The sequence below is a fragment of the Thalassophryne amazonica genome, chromosome 14, assembly GCF_902500255.1.
Source record: "Thalassophryne amazonica chromosome 14, fThaAma1.1, whole genome shotgun sequence".
In the NCBI taxonomy this organism is placed as follows: Eukaryota; Metazoa; Chordata; class Actinopteri; order Batrachoidiformes; family Batrachoididae; genus Thalassophryne; species Thalassophryne amazonica.
This window is the reverse complement of record NC_047116.1, coordinates 23,948,527-23,964,778: the sequence shown is the minus strand read 5'-3', so window position 1 is coordinate 23,964,778 and position 16,252 is coordinate 23,948,527. Positions and strand designations below refer to the sequence as shown.

At 48.8% G+C, this 16,252-nt stretch overlaps 2 protein-coding genes across 2 annotated transcripts in view; one reads left to right on the top strand and one right to left on the bottom strand.

Annotated features, from left to right (window-relative positions):
* Positions 1 to 16,252, bottom strand: part of fancb (FA complementation group B) — a 102,079-nt gene that overhangs the window by 42,771 nt on the left and 43,056 nt on the right. The window lies entirely within an intron of this gene.
* glra2 (glycine receptor, alpha 2) overlaps positions 1 to 16,252 on the top strand; it is a 63,445-nt gene that overhangs the window by 46,053 nt on the left and 1,140 nt on the right. The window lies entirely within an intron of this gene.

The window sequence follows — 16,252 nt, the reverse complement described above, 5'->3', positions numbered from 1 at the left end:
ATTATTATTTGCAGTGATCAGAATCCCAGAGAAACATACTGTGTTCATGATTCAGTGTTTGTGGCAACATCAGAAAAGTCAGCAAAGGCAGGCGAGTTCCCAGAGCCCTCTCCAAAACAGCAGGATCCCCATTTCTCCACAAGATACACTGTCACTCAGTAACAAGTTCCTTTGATCTAAATTCCTCTATAGACCAAACACAATATAGACACAAGATATCCAGGAGTTCATTACACTTGCACAAACTCTTGTTTTTCTGGACATTCCACCACAAATTTTCTTGAACACATTTTCTCTTATTTTTATGAAGTTTACACGATGTATTGGACAAACATCCAGATATTCAATTTCATGATGAAGCCAACCTGGTATCTGGTCTGCTGGCCTCATTGACTATATCACCATTGACTGAAAATAATAGTCCAAAAATCTTTGTTTTCAGAGTTCAACATTGCCAGTTCTTATTTTTGAAAATATGTAATATAGGTAGAACTGCTTTTGATGTTTCCAATACAGGTTTGCATATTCACACTGCTTTCATGGCATTTAGCAAGAAGGTGCAAAAACTTTCCACTCACCTGTTGACTGGTAGTCCATAGTCATAAATCCTGGCCAATAAGGGGTGTAACAATGCATTGTAAATCGTGATAATTGTATTGTGAAGCCTGCATCGAATTATATTGTTTTATATATATATAGGTAGCTTAGTCGCTGTTAGTTCCCCTCCAGCAGATCCCGAGCAGCTGGGAAAGCAGGCCGACTGGGTGACTGTGAGGAGGAAGCGTAGTCCTAAACAGAAGCCCCGTGTACACCGCCAACCCGTTCACATCTCTAACCGTTTTTCCCCACTCTGCGACACACCCATCGAGGAACAAACTGGTTATTGCCGACTCTGTTTTGAGAAATGTGAAGTTAGCGACACCAGCAACCATAGTCAATGGTTGCTGGTGTCTCTGTTCTCTGACGACTTACTGGGTCAACAGAGTCTCTTGCTTGCCTCTACTGGTGGTTGGCTCTCACTGCGGTATTGTATCACTTCCTGTTCCGGAGCACAGCGGTGTTTTTCTGTATCTGTTAGCTGTTTAATCTGCGCAGTTAGATTGATCTAGTTATCTAGATTACGATTTGTTTCCCAGTGTAATCTTTACATGCCTTAACTAAAGCACTCCTTCTGCTGAATCACCTCTAAATTATTTACACATTATTCACTTTGCGTGTTTTTAGGAATCCGCTAGCTTAGCGTAGCTACTAGCTCTTAGCCGATTTAGCATGGCGGCTTCTCCTGTCTCTCCCGCACTTTTCTGCTCTGGGTGTGAAATGTTTAGTTATTCCTCGGCCTCCTTTAGCAGTAACGGTACTTGTAATAAGTGTAGCTTATTCGTAGCTTTGGAGGCCAGGTTGGGCGAATTGGAGACTCGGCTCCGCACCGTGGAAAATTCTACAGCTAGCCAGGCCCCTGTAGTCGGTGCGGACCAAGGTAGCTTAGCCGCCGTTAGTTACCCCCTGGCAGATACCGAGCAGCCGGGAAAGCAGGCTGACTGGGTGACTGTGAGGAGGAAGCGTAGCCCTAAACAGAAGCCCCGTGTACACCGCCAACCCGTTCACATCTCTAACCGTTTTTCCCCACTCGACGACACACCCGCCGAGGATCAAACTCTGGTTATTGGCGACTCTGTTTTGCGAAATGTGAAGTTAGCGACACCAGCAACCATAGTCAATTGTCTTCCGGGGGCCAGAGCAGGCGACATTGAAGGAAATTTGAAACTGCTAGCTAAGGCTAAGCGTAAATTTGGTAAGATTGTAATTCACGTTGGCAGTAATGACACCTGGTTACGCCAATCGGAGGTCACTAAAATTAACATTAAATCGGTGTGTAACTTTGCAAAAACAATGTCGGACTCTGTAGTTTTCTCTGGGCCCCTCCCCAATCAGACCAGGAGTGACATGTTTAGCCGCATGTTCTCTTGAATTGCTGGCTGTCTGAGTGGTGTCCAAAAAATGAGGTGGGCTTCATAGATAATTGGCAAAGCTTCTGGGGAAAACCTGGTCTTGTTAGGAGAGACGGCATCCATTCCACTTTGGATGGAGCAGCTCTCATTTCTAGAAATCTGGCCAATTTTCTTAAATCCTCCAAACCGTGACTATCCAGGGTTGGGACCGGGAAGAAGAGTTGTAGTCTTACACACCTCTCTGCAGCTTCTCTCCCCCTGCCATCCCCTCATTACCCCATCCCCGTAGAGACGGTGCCTGCTCCCAGACTACCAATAACCAGCAAAAATCTATTTAAGCATAAAAATTCAAAAAGAAAAAATAATATAGCACCTTCAACTGCACCACAGACTAAAACAGTTAAATGTGGTCTATTAAACATTAGGTCTCTCTCTTCTAAGTCCCTGTTGGTAAATGATATAATAATTGATCAACATATTGATTTATTCTGCCTTACAGAAACCTGGTTACAGCAGGATGAATATGTTAGTTTAAATGAGTCAACACCCCGAGTCACACTAACTGTCAGAATGCTCGTAGCACGGGCCGGGGCGGAGGATTAGCAGCAATCTTCCATTCCAGCTTATTAATTAATCAAAAACCCAGACAGAGCTTTAATTCATTTGAAAGCTTGACTCTTAGTCTTGTCCATCCAAATTGGAAGTCCCAAAAACCAGTTTTATTTGTTATTATCTATCGTCCACCTGGTCGTTACTGTGAGTTTCTCTGTGAATTTTCAGACCTTTTGTCTGACTTAGTGCTTAGCTCAGATAATTATAGTGGGCGATTTTAACATCCACACAGATGCTGAGAATGACAGCCTCAACACTGCATTTAATCTATTATTAGACTCTATTGGCTTTGCTCAAAAAGTAAATGAGTCCACCCACCACTTTAATCATATCTTAGATCTTGTTCTGACTTATGGTATGGAAATAGAAGACTTAACAGTATTCCCTGAAAACTCCCTTCTGTCTGATCATTTCTTAATAACATTTACTCTGATGGACTACCCAGCAGTGGGGAATAAGTTTCATTACACTAGAAGTCTTTCAGAAAGCGCTGTAACTAGGTTTAAGGATATGATTCCTTCTTTATGTTCTCTAATGCCATATACCAACACAGTGCAGAGTAGCTACCTAAACTCTGTAAGTGAGATAGTATATCGTCAATAGTTTACATCCTCATTGAAGACAACTTTGGATGCTGTAGCTCCTCTAAAAAAGAGAGCTTTAAATCAGAAGTGCCTGACTCTGTGGTATAACTCACAAACTCGTAGCTTAAAGCAGATAACCCGTAAGTTGGAGAGGAAATGGCGTCTCACTAATTTAGAAGATCTTCACTTAGCCTGGAAAAAGAGTCTGTTGCTCTATAAAAAAGCCCTCCGTAAAGCTAGGACATCTTTCTACTCATCACTAATTGAAGAAAATAAGAACAACCCCAGGTTTCTTTTCAGCACTGTAGCCAGGCTGACAAAGAGTCAGAGCTCTATTGAGCTGAGTATTCCATTAACTTTAACTAGTAATGACTTCATGACTTTCTTTGCTAACAAAATTTTAACTATTAGAGAAAAAATTACTCATAACCATCCCAAAGACGTATCGTTATCTTTGGCTGCTTTCTGTTATGTGTCGGACGCAGCTCGGAGAACCGACCAGCGTTTGAAGGACCCAGTATGAAATAAGCAGAGCACGGTACAAAGGCTAACTGAATTTAATACATAACAGTGAAAATATAATAACAAAAAGGTGCGGCCTGGCGTGGTGCGCTCCCAGCAGCGCTAACGGTCCGGAGCCAGAAGCTGTTTCGGACCCAAGGACCCCGCCGACACCCCCCAGGTGGCCGCAACAACCGAGTCTGTGAAAGAAGGAACCATTATGCGAGTCCACACTCTACACACAGAACACTTAAAGGTGTACAAACAGCAAACACTTCCTGGCTTGATTACTGATCAGCTTCCAAACCTGCAGGCATGGAACATCCAGTTCACAAAACTCCACCGCAGTGGAAGCTGATACATGACTAACAACAGCTCAATACAATAAGGTGTGAGGGACACCACATTTACTGACTGTATAACTGTTAGTCACAAAATCTAACGTACCTCAGGAAGTGTGCTGACGAGCGTGAGACCTCACCCCCTCCTCTTTCACAGACTGTGCATCAAACCTGGACGTTCTCAGCATCCGCTGCTGATGAGATGGCTCCCGAGACGACGATCTCACCCGTCTGGTCACAAGGTCGAGTCTCTGGCAAATACACACTGTGCACTCCAGTCTTAAATGCCAACATGTTCCACTCCATCCAGATGCACCACAGCTGTGAGTCCTGACGAGTCACAGGTGATCAGGGTGAGGTCCTGACAGCCTCAGCAACACAGCCACTCAGTCCCAAATGCACGCCACCTGGGAGGAAAACCAAAAAACAGAAACAAACCGGCAGCCAGGCCCCCCCCAGCCATATAACAGTACCCACCCTCACGGGAAGCCTCCCGGCGACCACACACACCTGGCCCAGGAGAAACACCCCCCTCCAGGGACCATGGCTGGAAACCGCGTCTGCGTTCATCCTCCAACAGACTGGTTGAACTGGCTGCATCTTTGCCCCTGTCTCCGACAGTCTCTTAGCACAGGTGTGGCCAGGAGTTCTTACACCTGTGCGGTCAGCCTTTATCCAAACATGTGTGATTAGTCATAAAACAAAACAACCAAAACACCCCCCCCCCCCCCCCCAGAGGACCGTTCCATCAAACCCTAGGGAAGGGGAGAAAAGAAAAACCCAAACTTGAGCTCACAAACACAAATGCCAAAATACCCCCCCCCCCCCCCCCAGAGGACCGTTCCATCAAACCCCAGGGAAGGGGAGAAAAGAAAAACCCAAACTCGAGCTCACAAACAAAAATGCCAAAATACCCCCCCTCCTCCCCCCAAACGACACGTAGGGACCAACACCCCCCAGAGGGCCACCCGCCAGCTCCAGGAGTAATAACCACGGCCGAGGTCCCTCTGGGATCCAACGTCACCCACGGGGACTACCAGCGCCTCCCAGAGGACCACTCGTCAACCCCAGGAGACGCTCCCCATCATGACCAATGGACCCAGCCTCGGCCGTCCACGGCTAGATGGACCCAACGCCCTTTCCCCCCCAGAGGACACCACAGTCAAACCCTGAGGGCGGAAACTGGGGGGGAAAACAAAAAGACACCCCAAACCCCCCCCTCCCCTCCCGGGTGCAGAGGCTACCTGGGAAACGCCCAGCACAACCTAACTGCACCCCTCCAGCAATGCCGACACTACGGCACACCCGGCTGGAGTCAGAGGAGAAGAGGGGCATAACAAAAACAAAGAGAAAAAACCAACCCAAAGTACCACCCCATCACCCCCCAGGGGACCGTCCATCTAACCCTGGGATGTGAAACAAAAAGAAATAAAAGAAAAACAAAACAGACCCAACACACAGTCGTTGGGTCCTTTTTTTTTTTTTTTTCTTTTTTTTGTTCTTTGTCAGACAGGCTGCAGGGTCACAACCCCAGACAAATAGTGGACAACAAAAAAATAAAATCCCACACAAAAACCAACTCAAAAAACACCCACCCAAAATGAACTAACACAAAACAAATCAGTGAGTTATACCGTCAAGCTCAACCAAATGGAACACACCTGTTCCTACTCAAGAGCTTGACGGTAACGTGATTCAGTCACCACAAGGGGGAGCCAGAGTGCAAAAAATGAAAAAATCCCTTTGGCGACAGAAAAAACAAACGAGCTGCTTTTATGTGCGCAGCTGAGTGCAACACACAACCAAAATGTGCTCAACTAAATAACGCCGGAGCTGATACAACAGACGCAGTAGTTACCTTTGTCCGGGGAAACGGGGCTACGACTGTAACACAGGAAGCCCAGCGACCCGTGCTAACAGAGCTCCGCCGTGCGCGTGAACCCATTACAAACGCACTCTTGCAGCTCCCGTTTACACCTCTTATCCGGTCGGAGTGTGACGCGGAAGCCGTCGCCAGTCACACTCCACCACGACCCACGGATAAGGCACAACAACAGGAACACGGCTGCAAGAGAGCACAAATCAGTATCCAGTAATGGGTCTCAAACACGCACCTTCCGGGAGGAAAGCCCGCAACTGATCCGGATAACCACTGAACGTCTGCTGCCGCCTTCCCGGCGCGTTACCGTCTCTGCTACCGCTGGTCCGTGATGTTTGGCCAGAGACTACTGTTATGTGTCGGACGCAGCTCGGAGAACCGACCAGCGTTTGAAGGACCCAGTATGAAATAAGCAGAGCACGTATAAAGGCTAACTGAATTTAATACATAACAGTGTGAAATATAATAACAAAAAGGTGCGGCCTGGCGTGGTGCGCTCCAGCAGCGCTAACGGTCCGGAGCCAGAAGCTGTTTCGGACCCAAGGACCCCGCCGACACCCCCCAGGTGACCGCAACAACGAGTCTGTGAAAGAAGGAACCATTATGCGAGTCCACCACTCTACACACAGAACACTTAAAGGTGTACAACAGCAAACACTTCCTGGCTTGATTACTGATCAGCTTCCAAACCGGCAGGCATGGAACATCCAGTTCACAAAACTCCACCGCAGTGGAAGCTGATACATGACTAACAAACAGCTCAATACAATAAGGTGTGAGGGACACCACATTTACTGACTGTATAACTGTTAGTCACAAAATCTAACGTACCTCAGGAAGTGTGATGACGAGCGTGAGACCTCACCCCCTCCTCTTTCACAGACTGTGCATCAAACCTGGACGTTCTCAGCATCCGCTGCTGATGAGATGGCTCCCGAGACGACGATCTCACCGTCTGGTCACAAGGTCGAGTCTCTGGCAATACACACTGTGCACTCCAGTCTTTAAATGCCAACATGTTCACTCCATCCAGATGCACCACAGCTGTGAGTCTGACGAGCGCAGGTGATCAGGGTTGAGGTACTGACAGCCTCAGCAACACAGCCACTCAGTCCCAAATGCACGCCACCTGGGAGGAAAACCAAAAAACAGAAACAAACCGGCAGCCAGGCCCCCCCCAGCCATATAACACTTTCAGTGATGCCGGTATTTGGTTAGACTCTTTCTCTCCGATTGTTCTGAGTTATTTTCATTAGTTACTTCATCCAAACCATCAACATGTTTATTAGACCCCATTCCTACCAGGCTGCTCAAGGAAGCCCTACCATTATTTAATGCTTCGATCTTAAATATGATCAATCTATCTTTGTTAGTTGGCTATGTACCACAGGCTTTTAAGGTGGCAGTAATTTAAACCATTACTTAAAAGCATCACTTGACCCAGCTATCTTAGCTAATTATAGGCCAATCTCCAACCTTCCTTTTCTCTCAAAAATTATTGAAAGGGTAGTTGTAAAACAGCTAACTGATCATCTGCAGAGGAATGGTCTATTTTAAGTTTCAGTCAGGTTTTTGAATTCATCATAGTACAGAAACAGCATTAGTGAAGGTTACAAATGATCTTCTTATGGCCTCAGACAGTGAACTCATCTCTGTGCTTGTTCTTAGACCTCAGTGCTGCTTTTGATACTGTTGACCATAAAATTTTATTACAGAGATTAGAGCATGCCATAGGTATTAAAGGCACTGCGCTGCGGTGGTTTGAATCATATTTATCTAATAGATTACAATTTGTTCATGTAAATGGGGAATCTTCTTCACAGACTAAGGTTAATTATGGAGTTCCACAATGTTCTGTGCTAGGACCAATTTTATTCACTTTATACATGCTTCCCTTAGGCAGTATTATCAGAAAGCATTGCTTAAATTTTCATTGTTACGCAGATGATACCCAGCTTTATCTATCCATGAAGCCAGAGGACACACACCAATTATCTAAACTGCAGGATTGTCTTACAGACATAAAGACATGGATGACATCTAATTTCCTGCTTTTAAACTCAGATAAAGCTGAAGTTATTGTACTTGGCCCCACAAATCTTAGAAACACGGTGTCTAACCAGATCCTTACTCTGGATGACATTACCCTGACCCCTAGTAATACTGTGAGAAATCTTGGAGTCATTTTTTATCAGGATATGTCATTCAATGTGCATATTAAACAAATATGTAGGACTGCTTTTTTGCATTTGCGCAATATCTCTAAAATTAGAAAGGTCTTGTCTCAGAGTGATGCTGAAAAACTAATTCATGCATTTATTTCCTCTAGGCTGGACTATTGTAATTCATTATTATCAGGTTGTCCTAACAGTTCCCTGAAAAGCCTTCAGTTAATTCAAAATGCTGCAGCTAGAGTACTGACGGGGACTAGAAGGACAGAGCATATTTCACCCATATTGGCCTCTCTTCATTGGCTTCCTGTTAATTCTAGAATAGATTTTAAAATTCTTCTTCTTACTTATAAGGTTTTGAATAATCAGGTCCCATCTTATCTTAGGGACCTCATAGTACCATATCACCCCAATAGAGCGCTTCACTCTCAGACTGCAGGCTTACTTGTAGTTCCTAGGGTTTTTAAAAGTAGAATGGGAGGCAGAGCCTTCAGCTTTCAGGCTCCTCTCCTCTGGAACCAGCTCCCAATTCAGATCAGGGAGACAGACACCCTCTCTACTTTTTAAGATTAGGTTTAAAACTTTCCTTTTGCTAAAGCTTATAGTTAGGGCTGGATCAGGTGACCCTGAACCATCCCTTAGTTATGCTGCTATAGACGTAGACTGCTGGGGGGTTCCCATGATGCACTGAGTGTTTCTTTCTCTTTTTGCTCTGTATGCACTACTCTGCATTTAATCATTAGTGATTGATCTCTGCTCCCCTCCACAGCATGTCTTTTTCCTGGTTCTCTCCCTCAGCTCCAACCAGTCCCAGCAGAAGACTGCCCCTCCCTGAGCCTGATTCTGCTGGAGGTTTCTTCCTGTTAAAAGGGAGTTTTTCCTTCCCACTGTCGCCAAGTGCTTGCTCACAGGGGGTCGTTTTGACCGTTGGGGTTTTTCCGTAATTATTGTATTGCTTTGCCTTACAATATAAAGCGCCTTGGGGCAACTGTTTGTTGTGATTTGGCGCTATATAAATAAAATTGATTTGATTTGATATTCTTTTACGGATGGAAGGACGCAAAGTCTTCGCAATGCCTGATGGCCATATTTGATGGCCTCGAGCAAAAATGATATAGTCAGATGAAATTATAAAGCCTATAATGCATATGACGTGTTGAGTGATGCCACTTTGGGTGATCTAACTGTAGAAATCTGTTTTTTCTTGCTCTTAGGTCTCATACGTGAAAGCCATTGATATCTGGATGGCTGTTTGTTTGCTGTTTGTATTTGCTGCACTGCTAGAATATGCTGGAGTTAATTTTGTCTCCAGGCAACAGAAAGAGTCCTTCGTTTGAGGCGACGGCCAAAGAAGGAATCATAAGGTGGGCCTTTGCATTCTTGGCAAGTTTAGTGTCGAATACACCCCCTAAAGTCATCCATCAAAGTTTGACAGAGATAAAGGACTGAGGCCTGTTTCCAGTCAAAGTGGGGTTTATTACTATTATTTAAAGGCATCATGTTTGACCAAATTAGGATGTTATCTACATTTTAACATCTGTCAAATGTCTCCTAAAGGGGACATTTGACATTTTTTCAGCCTAGGTTTCTATTTTTGGATGTTTTCACTTGGGACAAAAAGTCATTATACTGGTGCCATACTACAAAAGTGTGGGAAAGTGTAGTGCCACGGACCTACAACAGGGGGCGCAAATGAACGGACAATAGAAATGCCAAAGATAACAATTTAATGTTGTGAAATGTGCACAACGGAATACAGATAACACTTTAGGTAACAGTCAATTGAATCAGTGATGTGTGGGCAGGCTCGAGGATAGGAGACGCCTGTCCAGAGAAGAGTCGGGCCCCACACATTTCCACTGCCAGCGGAGACCTGCACTACACCGGAGCCACCAAGTCCTGAGTCCCCAGGTGGCCACCGCCTCCAGCTGTCGGATCGGGTACTGCTGGCAGGAAGCACAAACAGATCAAGTGGGTGTGTGTACACCCAGCAAACAGTCAGCAAACTTACAGTTCCTTCCTGAGGGAAAAGTCCTCCACTCCCAGGTAGCAAGAAAACTGAATACGTGCAGTACCTAATGTAATACTCAGGAAATGTAGGAGTGGAAACGCCAGCTCCTCCAAATTCCCACAAATCCAGCTCCAAGCTGAAAGTATTCAGAAGGTTACAACTGCAAAGAGTTCAGAAGCAATTATGTGCATACGGCACAGAGACGACTGAGAGGTTTACCTGTCAGGTAAGCTGATTTCTCGGCAGAGATGTGGTGTCTCCTCCAGGCTTTTATGGTGATGCTGATTATGGCGAGTGGTGACAGCTGTCAGCTCCGGGCTTCTGGGGCTCCTCTGCGGTGGCTGCGCCCTCTGGTGCCTGAAGCCCATCTTTAGGCAGGGCGCCCTCTGGTGTTGGGCCAGCAGTACCTCCTCTTCGGGCGGCCCACACAACAGGACACCCCCCCCCTCAACGGGCGCCACCAGGCTTGTCGGGATGCCGCTGGTAGAAGTCGGCCAGGAGGGCCGGGTCCAGAATGAAGCTCCTCTTCACCCAGGAGCGTTCTTCAGGTCCGTAACCCTTCCAGTCCACCAGATATTGGAATCCCTGGCCCCTCCGACGAACATCCAGGAGCCTGCGAATGGTCCATGCAGGCTCACCGTCAATGATGCGGTGCAGGAGGCGGCGCTGGTCCGGGGGTGCAGAGGTTTGAGGTGTGACACAGCTTGATCCTGGAAACATGAAAAACTGGATGTATCCGCAGTGAAGCTGGTAGCCTCAGCTGAGGACTTTGATGATGGGAAATGGTCCGATGAATTTGTCCTTCAATTTCTGGGATTCAGTGTGCAGAGGAATGTCCTTGGTAGAAAGCCATACCTCCTGCCCGGGCTGGTATGCAGGAGCCGGGGTACGCCGGCGGTCTGCATGGTCCTTAGCCCTCGTCCGGGCTTTCAGAAGGGCAGAGCGGACTGTGCACCACACCCGACGGCACCTTCTGAGGTGGGCCTGGACCGAGGGGACCTCGACCACTCCCTCTATGGCTGGGAACAATGGGGGAGAGGCCGGTCGCCGAGGAGATTTGGCTGTTATGGACGTACTCGATCCAGGCCAGATGTTGACTCCAGGTCATTGGGTGCGAGGAGGTCACACACCGCAGGGCCTGCTCCAGATCCTGATTCACCTGCTCTGCCTGTCCATTTGTCTGGGGGTGGTACCCGGATAAGAGACTCACGGTGGCCCCCAGTTCCCTACAGAAACTCCTCCAGACTTGCGAGGAGAACTGGGGACCACGATCTGAGACAATGTTCGTGGGGATACCATGCAGACGCACGACGTGGTGGACCAGGAGGTCTGCAGTCTCCTGGGCAGTTGGGAGCTTCGGGAGAGCTACAAAGTGGGCCGCCTTGGAGAACCGGTCCACTATCGTCAGGATGACGGTCATACCCTGGGACGCAGGGAGACCAGTGACAAAGTCCAGGCCTATGTGGGACCAGGGGCGACGTGGCACGGGCAGCGGCTGGAGGAGTCCCTGTTCCTTCTTATGATCTGCCTTGCCCCTGGCACAGGTGGTGCAGGCCTGGACGTACTCCCGGACGTCGGCTTCCATCGACTCCCACCAGAAGCGCTGCCGGACGACTGCCACAGTTCTTCGCACCCCTGGGTGACAGGAGAGCTTGGAACCATGACAGAAGTCCAAGACTGCAGCTCTGGCCTCTGGTGGGATGTACAGTCTGTTTTTTGGTCCATCGCTGGGGTCCAGGTGTCGTGTCAGGGCCTCCCGGACGGTCTTCTCCACATCCCAGGTGAAGGTTGCAACGACAGTGGACTCGGGGATGATGGTGTCCGGTGGATCCGACAGCTCTGGCTTGACCTCCTCTTCATGCACCCGGGACAGTGCATCGGACTGTTGGTTCTTGGTCCCGGGGCGATACGTAATTTGGAAGTCAAACCGACTGAAGAACAGTGACCAACGGGCTTGCCTGGGGTTCAGACGGTTAGCGGTCCGGATGTACTCCAGGTTCCAATGGTCCGTGAAAACCATGAAAGGCACCGCAGCTCCCTCCAACAGGTGTCTCCACTCCTCAAGGGCCTCTTTCACCGCCAGAAGTTCCCGATTGCCGACGTCATAGTTCCTTTCAGCCAGGGTCAAAAAAATAGGCACAAGGATGGAGAACCTTGGCGGACTCCCCACTCTGGGATAGCACGGCTCCTATCCCTGAGTCAGAAGCATCCACTTCAACTATAAACTGGCGGTTGGAATCGGGCTGCACCAGAACTGGTGCAGTCAAGAACCGGCGTTTCAACTCCCTAAACGCGGCTTTGCACTGATCCGACCAGGTGAAGGGGACTTTAGTGGAGATTAGGGCCATCATGGGGCTAACTACCTGACTGTAGCCCTTTATGAACCTCCGGTAGAAATTTGAGAAGCCAAGGAACTGTTGCAGTTTCCTACAGCTTGTCGGTTGGGGCCAATCTCTCACCGCCGCAACCTTGGCCGGATCAGGGGCGACGGAGTTGGAGGAGATTATGAACCCCAAGAAGGACAAAGAAGTGCGGTGGAACTCGCACTTCTCGCCCTTCACAAACAACCGGTTCTCCAACAACCGCTGCAGGACCTGACGTACATGCTGCACATGAGTCTCAGGATCCGGGGAGAAGATGAGAATATCGTCAAGGTATACGAAGAGGAACCGACACAGGAAGTCCCGCAAGACGTCATTAACCAAAGCTTGGAACGTCGCGGGCGCATTGGTGAGGCTGAACGGCATGACCAGGTACTCAAAGTGACCTAACGGGGTGTTAAATGCCGTCTTCCACTCGTCTCCCTTCCGGATCCGAACCAGGTGATACGCATTCTAAGATCCAGTTTCGTGAAATTTGGGCTCCATGCAAGGGCGTGAACACTGAATCTAACAGAGGTAATGGGTATCGGTTGCGAACCGTGATCTCGTTCAGCCCTCTGTAATCAATGCATGGACGGAGTCCGCCGTCTTTCTTGCCCACAAAAAAGAAACCAGCACCCATCGGGGAGGTGGAGTTCCGGATCAACCCGGCAGCTAAAGAGTCCCGGATGTAGGTCTCCATTGATTCACGCTCCGGATGCGAGAGGTTGTACAGCCTGCTGGACGGGTACTCGACGCCCAGGATCAAATCAATGGCACAATAGTATGGACGGTACGGGGGCAGCGTGAGTGCCAGATCCTTGCTGAAGACATCAGCAAGGTCGTGGTACTCGGTTGGCACCGCCACCAGATTGGGGGGGACTGGAACCTCCTCCTTAGCTGTCACAACGAGTGGAACCAAGGATCCTAAACACTCCCCGGTGGCAGGTTTCGCTCCACTGCGTCACAACCCCAGACAGCCAATCTATCCGGGGGTTGTGCTTGATCATCCATGGAAAGCCCAAAATCACTCGGGAGGTAGAAGGTGTTACATAAAACACAATCTCCTCCCTGTGATTCCCAGACACAACCAATGTCACGGGCTGTGTCTGGTGTGTGATTAATGGAAGAAGGGTGCCATCTAGGGCCCGTACCTTCAATGGTGAAGGTAGGGCCACTAGAGGGAGCCCATCTTCCTTTGCCCATCTGCTATCCAGCAGATTCCCTTCCGACCCCGTGTCCACCAGTGCTGGGGCGTGAAGGGTTAGATCCCCACTCAGGATCGTGACTGGGATGCGTGCGGATTTACGGGGTTTCCCCGCGTGAGTGTTATGGCCCACCCTTAGCCCAGTCTCTAAGGGCAGGCATTGTAGTTTAACCGCTTGGGGCGGTTCTCCTGTATGTGCTCACTCGAGCCACAGAAAAACATTCCCCGCGGGCCAGCCTCCGTTGTCTGTTATTTGATTTGACTTTGGCCCTGCTCATGTCCATAGCTTCGTCAGCAGGGGGAGCTGTTGCCACACGGAGCTCTCTGGCTGTGGAGCGTGGGGACGGTGGCACCCTTTCGGACCTGGAAGGAAGAGGGACGGCTCGTGCCCGGCTACGCCCTTCGCCCCGCTCCCGATGATGTTCTTCTAATAGGTTATCTAATCGTATAACCCGGTCGATAAGCCCGTCAAAATCCCGCGGTTTGTCCTTAGCCAGCAGATGCTCCTTCAGGACCGGAGACAGTCTGTTTACGAAGGCGGCTCGGCGTGCAACAGTATTCAAGCCGGACCTCGCTGCCACGATGCGGAAGTCGACTGCATACTCGGCTGCACTCCGACGTCCCTGTCTCATTGACAGCAGCACGTTCGAAGCGGTCTCGCCTCTATTGGGGTGATCAAACACTTGCTTGAACTCCCGCACAAACCCAGCATATGTTGTTAGGAGCCGTGAATTCTGCTCCCAGAGCGCCGTAGCCCAGGCGCGTGCCTCTCCTCAAAGCAGGTTTATAACATAAGCCACCCGGCTAGCATCTGACGCATACATGACGGGACGCTGTGCAAAGACGAGCGAACACTGCATCAGGAAGTCTGTGCACGTCTCGACACAACCTCCGTACGGCTCCAGAGGGCTTATGAATGCTTCAGGGGACAGGGGAGGGGTTCGTTGAACGACCACTGGAATGTCTGTATTCGGCACTCGGTCAGCAGGAGGAGGTGCTGCAGCAGCGCCCTGCGCGTGCGCTTCCACCTGAGTGGTGAGAGCCTCCATCCTCCGATTGAGTATAACGTTCTGCTTGGTTACCAAGTCCAACCGGGCAGTGAAGGCGGGTAGGATTTGCTGCAGCTCACCTAACACGCCTCCGACTGGTGCCTGTGCACCTTGCGTTTCCATTGGTGGTTCATCCGATGGCTGACGCCCCTCGGGATCCATGACGATTGGCCGAGAAATCCTGTTGGGAAAGTGTAGTGACACGGACCCACAACAGGGGGCGCAAATGAATGGACAATAGAAATGCCAAAAGATAATTTAATGTTGTGAAAATGTGCACAACGGAATACAGATAACACTTTAGGTAACAGTCAATTGAATCAGTGACGTGTGGGCAGGCTCAAGAATAGGAGACGCCTGTCCAGAGAAGAGTCGGGCCCCACACGTTTCCACTGCCAGCAGAGACCTGCAATACACCGGAGCCGCCAAGTCCTGAGTCCCCAGGTGGCCACCGCCTCCAGCTGTCGGATTGGGTACTGCTGGCAGGAAGCACAAACAGATCAAGTGGGTGTGTGTACACCCAGAAAACAGTCAGCAAACTCACAGTTCCTTCCTGAGGGAAAAGTCCTCCACTCCCAGGTAGCAGGAAAACTGCATACGTGCAGTACCTAATGTAATACTCAGGAAATTTAGGAGTGGAAACGCCAGCTCCTCCAAATTCCCACAAAACCAGCTCCAAGCTGAAAGTATTCAGAAGGTTACGACTGCAAAGAGTTCAGAAGCAATTATGTGCATACGGCACAGAGACGGCTGAGAGGGTTACCTGTCGGGTAAGCTGATTTCTCGGCAGAGATGTGGGGTCTCCTCCAGGCTTTTATGGTGAGCGGTGACAGCTGTCAGCTCCGGGCTCCTGGGGCTCCTCTGCGGTGGCTGCACCCTCTGGTGCCTAAAACCCGCCTTCAGGCAGGGCGCCCTCTGGTGTTGGGCCAGCAGTACCTCCTCTTCGGGCAGCCCACACAACAAAAAGAGCTGGGCAAGTTAAAAACATTATCGGTTAACAGGTTCTTGTCGCCACTAAACAGGCAAAAAAGTAAATAAAAGCATCTGGTAGCACGGAAAAGGTCCCTATGTGCATGTTCACCTCACTAAATGTAAATGCACTTTTTAAGATGACTTGTTATGCAGTTGCCTTCATCTACAAGACCGAGCCCCACATTGGCAAATGAACTGTAATGACTCAAAGGCAAGAAGCCCTGTGGAGGTGAAGGTGAGGCTAAGGTAAGTGGCTAACTGCATAGTATATAAATTTTATTTTGCATTTAGTGAGGTAATATATTCACATTTACATCTGTATTAATCTTTTCCATGCTCCCCGACACTTCTAATTCCATTTTCACCTGTTCAGTGGTGACTAGAAGCAGTGGTTTTAGCTTGCCTCGTGCCACTACGTTATACAGCTGGTTAGCTTATAATAGTGTTTGAGTTCTAAATCAGTACTGCACCAGTTAAACTTGTCTTTATCCCAAGTTAAAGAATGAATCTCAACACATCACATCACGGATCATAGGCTGAAAAATTTTGTTTCCTTTTAAGGTAGAGATGTAGCAAACTATGGCTTCTTTCCATTTAATGTGACAGGCACAGAAAC